The sequence below is a fragment of the Pristiophorus japonicus genome, unplaced genomic scaffold (genome assembly GCF_044704955.1).
Source record: "Pristiophorus japonicus isolate sPriJap1 unplaced genomic scaffold, sPriJap1.hap1 HAP1_SCAFFOLD_523, whole genome shotgun sequence".
Lineage (NCBI taxonomy): Eukaryota > Metazoa > Chordata > Chondrichthyes > Pristiophoridae > Pristiophorus > Pristiophorus japonicus.
Genome location: NW_027254430.1, coordinates 22,209 through 31,021, shown reverse-complemented (window position 1 = coordinate 31,021; position 8,813 = coordinate 22,209). Strand labels below are relative to the sequence as shown.

At 49.8% G+C, this 8,813-nt stretch overlaps 3 non-coding genes across 3 annotated transcripts; all 3 read right to left on the bottom strand.

Annotated features, from left to right (window-relative positions):
• Positions 1–631: 631 nt before the first annotated feature.
• Positions 632–704, bottom strand: trnat-ugu (transfer RNA threonine (anticodon UGU)). Its single transcript has one exon. It is a non-coding gene; the product is annotated as a tRNA-Thr (tRNA).
• Positions 705–6,713: 6,009 nt separating this feature from the next.
• trnat-agu (transfer RNA threonine (anticodon AGU)) lies at positions 6,714–6,787 on the bottom strand. Its single transcript has one exon. It is a non-coding gene; the product is annotated as a tRNA-Thr (tRNA).
• A 1,346-nt stretch (positions 6,788–8,133) lies between these two features.
• On the bottom strand, positions 8,134–8,206 carry trnat-ugu (transfer RNA threonine (anticodon UGU)). The gene has a single exon. It is a non-coding gene; the product is annotated as a tRNA-Thr (tRNA).
• Between the last annotated feature and the right edge of the window lie 607 nt (positions 8,207–8,813).

Genomic DNA, 8,813 nt, shown 5'->3' with positions numbered 1-8,813 from the left:
AGAGGGGGAGAGGAGAGAGAGGGGGAGAGGAGAGATGGGAACGGGAAAGTGAGGGAGAAGGGGAGAATCTGAAAAGAAAGGGAAAAGGGAGAGACAGCGGAGGTAGGGGAGGAGAGAGAGGAGAGGGGAGAGGGAAAGGGAGAGTGAAAAGGCAGAGGGGGAAGGGGGAGAGAGGGTGGAGAGAGTGGGTAGGGGAATGAGGGGGAGGGGAGAGAGAGGGAAGATAGAGGAGGAAGGAGAGAGAGGGAAGGAGTGCGCGGTGAATGAAAGTGAGAGAGAAGGGGAGAGAGGGGAAGTGGAGAGCGAGAAAAGGGAAGGGTGAGAGAGAGGCGGGAAGGGGAAGGTGATCATGGAGGAGTTGGAAAGAGAAGTGAAGGGGAAAGGGAGAGAGAAAGAGGGGCGAGGGGAAAGAGAGGGGACGGAGAGAGAGAGAGTGAAAGGATGGGGGAGAGAGGTGGAGGGGAGTCTGTGAGGGACGGGGAAAGCTCGATAGTGGGAAAAAGATGCAGAACGGGAAGGGAGAGCGACATTACTGGAGACAAAAGGGGATTGTTGCTCCAGGGTCAGTCTCAAAGCTGTTTAATAGCCTTGTTAATTGAGGGTGAATTTAAATATTGAGTTAACTTTGAGGAGGCCCCAGTGAGATTTGAACTCATGACCCCTGGTTTACAAGACCAGTGCTCTAACCCCTGAGCTATGGAGCCTCCTGTTTGAGGAATTGCAGGGGAAGGAACAGGAAAGAGAGGGGAAAGGAAAAGAGAGAGTGGAAGGAGTGAGAGAGAGGGGGAAGGGGAAAGAGAGGAAGGGGAGAGAGAGGGAGACGGTGTGAGAGAGAGAGGAATGGGAGAGAAGGAGAGGGGGAGGGGAGAGACGGGACGGAGAGAGAGATGGGAAGACGAGAGAGGGAGGAGGCAGGGGAGAGAGAAAGGAAGGGGAGAGAGAGGGCAAAGGGGAGAATCGGAAAAGAATGGTAAAGAGAGAGAGTGGAGGGAGGGGAGGGACGAGAGTGGAAGGGGAGAGGGAGAATGAAAGGGAGAGTGAAAAAGCAGAGGGGGAAGGGGAGAGAGGAGGGAGAGAGGGGGAGGGGAGAGAGAGGCAAGATAGCTGAGGGAGGAGAGAGAGGGGAAGGAGTGGGGGGAGAATGACAGTCGAGAGGAAAGGGGAGAGAGAGCGAGAGGGGAAGGGGAGTGAGCGAGGGGAATGGTAATGTGGGAGGGCAAGGGGAGAGAGAGAGGGGGAGGGGGAAAGAGCAGGGATGAAGAGAGTGAGTTCAGGGGGGGAGAGAGAGCGGAAGGACTGAGAGAAGGAAGGGGAGTGAGAAGAATAGATGGTTCTGTTGTGTATCTGTAAAGCATGCACTCCCATCTTCCACCACCAGGGAGCGCATCCCCTGAAGTCCCAAGGGATCCCAGCATCCCTTGGGAGCACTGTATATAAGCCGGCCCCTAAGGCCTGTTCCTCACTCTGGAGTGTCTTAATAAAGACTGAGGTCACTGTTACTTTAACCTCCCTGTGTGCAGTCTCATCTGTGTTAGGAACACAACAGGTTCATTCTCTGGTTACAAACCAGTAACTTGTATTCGGAACCCAGGAGAGGGCTCTGAGCTAGTTAGAGTGGGTGAGAGCTCAGATGAACCGGAACCCAAGAAAGAATGCAAAAGGCAGGAGGCAACAGAGCAGAGTAGCACTGGGGTAAGGGTAAACCACAAGGTGATAGGAAGGGACAATATGTATGAAGATAAAGGGGCTGCAGGAGGGGTCAAAACTAAAAATCATGGTTTAAAAACTAGTATTAAAACACTCTACCTGAACGCACGCAGCATTCGAAACAAAGTAAATGAGTTGACGGCACAAATCATTACAAATGGGTATGATTTGGTGGCCATTACAGAAACGTGGTTGCAGGGTGGCCAAGACTGGGAATTAAACATACAGGGCTATCTGTTAATTCGGAAAGATAGACAAGAAGGGAAAGGAGGTGGGGTAGCTCTGTTAATAAAGGATGATATCAGGGCAGTTGTGAGAGATGATATTGGTTCTAATGAACAAAATGTTGAATCATTGTGGGTGGAGATTAGAGATAGTAAGGGGAAAAAGTCACTGGTGGGCGTAGTTTATAGGCCCCCAAATAATAACTTCACAGTGGGGCGGGCAATAATCAAGGGAATAATGGAGGCATGTGAAAAAGGAGGGATTTTAACCTACATATCGATTGGTCAAATCAAATCGCACAGGGTAGCCTGGAGGAGGAATTCATAGAATGCATACAGGATTGTTAGAACAGTATGTTACAGAACCTACAAGGGAGCAAGCTATCTTCGATCTGGTCCTGTGTAATGAGACAGGAATAATAAACGATCTCTGAGTAAAAGATCCTCTCGGAATGAGTGATCACAGTATGGTTGAATTTGTAATACAGATTGAGGGTGAGGAAGTAGTGTCTCAAACGAGCATACTATGCTTAAACAAAGGGGACTACAGTGGGATGAGGGCAGAGTTGGCTAAAATAGACTGGAAACACAGACTAAACGGTGGCACAATTGAGGAACAGTGGAGGACTTATAAGGAGCTCTTTCACAGTGCTCAACAAAAATATATTCCAGTGAAAAAGAAGGGCGGAAAGAGAAGGGATAACCAGCCGTGGATAACCAAGGAAATAAGGGAGAGTATCAAATTAAAAACCAATGCATATAAGGTGGCCAAGGTTAGTGGGAAACTAGAAGATTGGGAAAATTTTAAACGACATCAAAGAATGACTACGAAAGCAATAAAGAAAGGAATGATAGATTACAAAAATAAACTTGCGCAAAACATAAAAACGGATAGCAAAAGCTTTTACCGATATATAAAACGGAAAAGAGTGACTAAAGTAAATGTTGGTCCCTTAGAAGATGAGAAGGGGGATTTAATAATGGGAAATGTGGAAATGGCTGAGACCTTAAACAATTATTTTGCTTCGGTCTTCACAGTGGAAGACATAAAAACCATGCCAAAAATTGCTGGTCATAGGAATGTGGGAAGGGAGGATATTGAGATGATCACTATCACTAGGGAGGTAGTGCTGGACAGGCTAATGGGACTCAAGGTAGACAAATCCCCTGGTCCTGATGAAATGCATCCCAGGGTATTAAAAGAGATGGTGGAAGTTATAGCAGATGCATTCGTTATAATCTACCAAAATTCTCTGGACTCTGGGGAGGTACCAGCGGATTGGAAAGCAGCTAATGTAACGCCTCTGTTTAAAAAAGGGGGCAGACAAAAGACAGGTAACTATAGGCCGGTTAGTTTAACATCTGTAGTGGGGAAAATGCTTGAAGCTATCATTAAGGAAGAAATAGCGTGACATCTAGATAGGAATAGTGCAATCAAGCAGACGCAACATGGATACATGAAGGGGAAATCATGTTTAACTAATTTACTGGAATTCTTTGAGGATATAACGAGCATGGTGGATAGAGGTGTACCGATGGATGTGGTGGTATTTAGATTTCCAAAAGGCATTCGATAAAATGCCACACAAAAGGTTACTGCAGAAGATAAAGGTACGCAGAGTCAGAGGAAATGTATTAGCATGGATAGAGAATTGGCTGGCTAACAGAAAGTAGAGAGTCGGGATAAATGGGTGCTTTTCGGGTTGGAAATCGGTGGTTAGTGGTGTGTCACATGGATCGGTGCTGGGACCACAACTGTTTACAATATACATAGATGACCTGGAAGAGGGGACAGAGTGTAGCGTAACAAAGAGAGAGTGGAAGGAGTGAGAGAGAGGGGGAAGGGGAAATAGAGAGGGAGGGGAAGAATGGCGATGGAGTGAGTGAGAGAGGCTAATGGATGAGAGCGGAAGGGGAGAGTAAGAGATGGAAGTGGAGAGAGGGGAAGGGGAGAGGGGGGAAGGGGAGAGAGGGAGGAGGCAAGGGAGAGAGAAAGGAAGGGGAGAGAGAGAGAGGGAGGGGAAGGGGAGTGAGCGAGGGGAATGGTAATGTGGGAGGGGAAGGGGAGAGAGAGAGGGGGAGGGGAAAAGAGCAGGGATGAAGAGATAGATTTAAGGGGGGGAGAGAGAGCGGAAGGACTGAGAGAGGGAAGGGGAGAGAGAAGAATAGATGGTTCTGTTGTGTATCTGTAAAGCATGCACTCCCATCTTCCGCCACCAGGGAGCACATCCCCTGAAGTCCCAAGGGATCCCAGCATCCCTTGGGAGCATGGTATTTCAGCCGGGCCCTGAGGCCTGTTCCTCACTCTGGAGTGTCTTAATAAAGACTGAGGTCACTGTTACTTTAACCTCCCTGTGTGCAGTCTCATCTGTGTTAGGAACACAACAGGTTCATTCTCTGGTTACCAACCAGTAACTAGTGGTGTGCCGCAGGGATCAGTGCTGGGACCCCAACTATTTACAATCTATATTAACGACTTGGAAGAAGGGACCGAGTGTAACGTAGCCAAGTTTGCTGACGATACAAAGATGGGAGGAAAAGCAATGTGTGAGGAGGACACAAAAAATCTGCAAAAGGACATAGACAGGCTAAGTGAGTGGGCAAAAATTTGGCAGATGGAGTATAATGTTGGAAAGTGTGAGGTCATGCACTTGGGCAGAAAAAAATCAAAGGGTAAGTTATTATTTAAATGGAGAACGATCGCAAAGTGCCGCAGTACAGCGGGACCTGGGGGTTACTTGTGCATGAAACACAAAAGGTTAGTATGCAGGTACAGCAAGTGATCAGGAAGGCCAATGGTATCTTGGCCTTTATTGCAAAGGGGATGGAGTATAAAAGCAGGGAAGTCTTGCTACAGTTATACAGGGTATTGGTGAGGCCACACCTGGAGTACTGCGTGCAGTTTTGGTTTCCATATTTACGAAAGGATATACTTGCTTTGGAGGCAGTTCAGAGGAGGTTCACTCGGTTGATTCCGGGGATGAGGGGGTTGACTTATGAGGAAAGCTTGAGGAGGTTGGGCCTCTACTCATTGGAATTCAGAAGAAGGAGAGGTGATCTTATCGAAACGTGTAAGATTATGAGGGGGCTTGACAAGGTGGATGCAGAGAGGATGTTTCCACTGATGGGGGAGACTAGAACTAGGGGGCATGGGCTTAGAATAAGGGGCCGCCCATTTAAAACTGAGATGAGGAGAAATTTCTTCTCTCAGAGGGTTGTAAATCTGTGGAATTCACTGCCTCAGAGAGCTGTGGAGGCTGGGACATTGAATATATTTAAGACAGAGATAGGCAGTTTCTTAACCGATAAGGGGATAAGGGGCGGGCAGGGAAGTGGAGCTGAGTCCATAATCGGATCAGCCATGATCGTATTAAATGGCGGAGCAGGCTCGAGGGGCCGTATGCCCTTCTCCTGCTCCTATTTCTTATGTTCTTATGTTTTTATCGGTGAATCTGAAAAGAAAGGGAGAAGAGACACAGAGAGTGGGTAGGGGACAGAGGGTGAGGGGAGAAGGTGAGAGAGGGGAATGAGTGAGAGACTGGGAAAAATATGTTGAATGGGTCGGGAGGAGAGAGTTTCAGAGTACACAGGGAGCCTGTTGTTCCAGGGTTGGTCTCTGAGCTGTTTAATATTTATAATTAAAGCCCTTGTTAATTGACAGTGAATTTAAAAACTAAACTAATTTTGAGTAGGCCCCCAGTGAGATTTGGACCCACAACCCTTGGTTTACTAGACCAGGGCTCTAACCCCTGAGCTATTGAACCACCTGCCCTGGGCTGTGGGTCATTCCCCAGTTAGTGCTGTGTGTTTGAAGAATGCGGAGGGGTCAGTGAAACGCTCAGATTGTGTCTCATCCCCCAGACTCCTGCCTCCGTCTCTTCAATATTCGCCTCTCAACATCGATATATCGGGTCTTTCACGTAGTAAAACATCCCAAGGCAACTCAGTCACACTCTGGCTCTGTCTCTCTGTCTCTCAGTCTCCCTATCTCTCTCTTTCTGTCATGTATGTATGCTTGGGGTTACTAGCCACCAGGTGGGGCCACTGTCGGAGGTCATTGGGTTTGTACACACGTGTGTACAGCCCAGGTATAAAATGCCAACCATCTTGTAATGTAATCACTTTGGGTACTAATAAAGTAGAGCCAGGTGTGTACCTGTTCGGAGTTTGCAGTAATCTGTCTGTTGAGTTATTGCACACACAACACTTTCTCACTCTTTCTCTGTCTCTCTCACACACTCTCACTTTCTCTCTGTGTGTCTCTCGAGGGGGAAAGGGAGAGAGGGGAAGGGGAGAGAGGGGGAAGGAGTGGGGAGAGAATGAAAGTAGAGAGGGGAAGAGGAGAGAGGGGGAGGGGAGAGAGGAGGGGAAGGAGTGGGGAGAGAATGAAAGTAGAGAAGGAAGGGGAAAGAGGAGAGAGAGGGGAAAGAGGGAGAGTGAGAGGGGAAGGGGAGAGCGAGGAAAGGGAAAGAGAGAGAGGGGAAGGGGAGAGCGAGGAAAGGGAAAGGGGAAAGAGAGGGGGTGAGAACGGGGAGGGGAAGGAGAGAGAGAGGGGAAGGAGAGAGGATAAGAAAGGGGAATGAGTGAGAGACGGGGAAAGTGGGAAAAAGATGTAGAATGGGGAAGGGAAAGAGAGATTTTTAATGTGGGAGAGAGAGTAAACCAGGATGAGAAGAGGAGAGGGGAGCTGTAATTCCAGGGTCGGTTTCAGAGCTGTTTAATATTTATGACTAAATCCCTCGTTAATTGACAGTGAGTTTAAATATTGATCTAATTTTGAGTAGGCCCCAGTGAGATTTGAACCCACGACCCCCTGGTTTACTAGACCAGTGCTCCAACCCCTGAGCTATGGAGCCACCTGCGCTGGAAAAGACAGGGGAAGGAGCAGGAAAGAGAGGGGAAGGGAAAAGAGAGAGTGGAAGGTGTGAGAGAGAGGGGGAAGGGGAGAGAGTAGGTGAAGGAATGAGAGGGAGGGGGAAGGAATGAGAGGGAGAGGGAGGGCTGAGAGGGGAAGGGGAGAGAGAGCGGAGGTAATGGGTAGAGGAGAGAGAGGGAACGGATGAGAGTGAGAGGAAGGGGGAAGGGGAAAGAGAGGGGAAGGGGAGAGAGAGGGGAAGGGGAGAGAGAGAGGAAGGGGAGAGGGTGGGGAAGGGGAGAGAGTGGGGAAGGGGAGAGAGTAGGGAAGGGGAGAGAGAGGGGAAGTGGAGAGAGAGGGGAACGGGAGAGAGAGGGGAAGGGGAGGGGATGGGGAAGGGGAGAGAGTGGGGTAGGGGAGAGAATGGGGAAGGGGAGAGAACGGGGAAGGAGTGAGAGAGAGGGAAGGGGACAGTGACCCGAAGGAGTGAGAGAGAGGGAAGGGGAGAGTGAGGGGAAGGAGGGAGAGAGAGGGAAGGGGAGAGTGACGGGAAGGAGTGAGAGAGAGGGAAGGGGAGAGTGAGGGGAAGGAGGGAGAGAGAGGGAATGGGAGAGTGAGGGGAAGGAGTGAGAGAGAGGGAAGGGGAGAGTGAGGGGAAGGAGTGAGAGAGACGGGGAAGAGGAGAGCCAGAGGGAACAACAACAATAATGTTTATTTATATAGCGCCTTTAACGTAGTGAAACGTCCCAAGGTGCTCCACAGGAGGATTATGGGATAAAAATTTGACACAGAGTCACAAAAGGAGATATTAGGGCAGGTGACCAAAAGCTGGGTCAAAGAGGTCGGTTTAAGTAGTGTCTTGAAGGAGGAGAGAGAGGTCGAGAGGCGGGGAGGTTTAGGAAGGGAGTTCCAGAGCTTGGGGCCCAGGCAACAGAAGGCCCGGCCACCGATGGTGGAGCGATTATATCAGGGAGGCTTTGAGGGTGTCCCTTGTAACGTTCCCTCTGCCCACCTTTGGCTCGTTTGCCGTGAAGGAGATCAGAGTAGAGCGCTTGCTTTGGGAGTCTCGTGTCTGGAACATGCGGACTATGTGGCCCTGCCCAGCAGATAGCTCTTGGTCGGCTGGTGCGGACACGATGGGCCGAAATGGTCACCTTCTAAGTTTCTATGAGTTGATGATATATCGGTGTCTCTGAGACTGGATGTGGAAAAGGTGGGATACAGACTGGGAGTGGGAAGTGAAAGTACTGTGGGCAGATTGTAAAGTGCGGAGTGAGTGGTTCCTGTTGATGGTGTCGGCCTGTCGCCGATTGATGGTCAATTCAGTAACAGAAGCCAAAATTGAGTAGGCCCCAGTGAGATTTGAACCCACGACCCCTGGTTTACAAGACCAGTGCTCTAACCCCTGAGCTATGGAGCCACCTGTAGCACCAGCTCCTGTTTCCATCTTACTATTGTTAACAAGGAGGTGGGGCCCGAATAATCATTCTCGGTGATTCATCCCTGAACATTGACAGAATCTTACAGTACACAAGGAGGGCCATTCGGCCCATCGTGTCTGTGTCGGCTCTGTGAGAGAGATTAGTGCTTGGAAGTTGTAAAAGGAGGGAGAGAGGGGAATGAGTGGGAGAGGGAATGGGAGAGAGAGGGGGAAGGAGTCAGCCAGAGGGGAATGGGAGAGAGTGTAATGGGAGAGAGCGAGTGGGGGAGGGGAGCGAGATGGGAAGTCGAGAGAGGGAGGAGGCAGGGGAGAGAGAAAGGAAGGGGAGAGAGAGGGAGCAGGGGAGAATCTGAAAAGAAAGGCAAAAGAGCGAGAGAGAGGAGTGAGGGGAGGGAGAGGAAGGGGAGAGAGCGGGAAAGGGGAGAGAGATGGGAAGTCGAGAGAGGGAGGAGGCAGGAGAGAGAGAAAGGAAGGGGAGAGAGAGGGAGCAGGGGAGAATCTGAAAAGAAAAGCAAAAGAGGGAGAGAGAGGAGTGAGGGGAGGGAGCGGAAGGAGAGAGAGGGGAAGGGGAGAGAGTGAGGGAAAG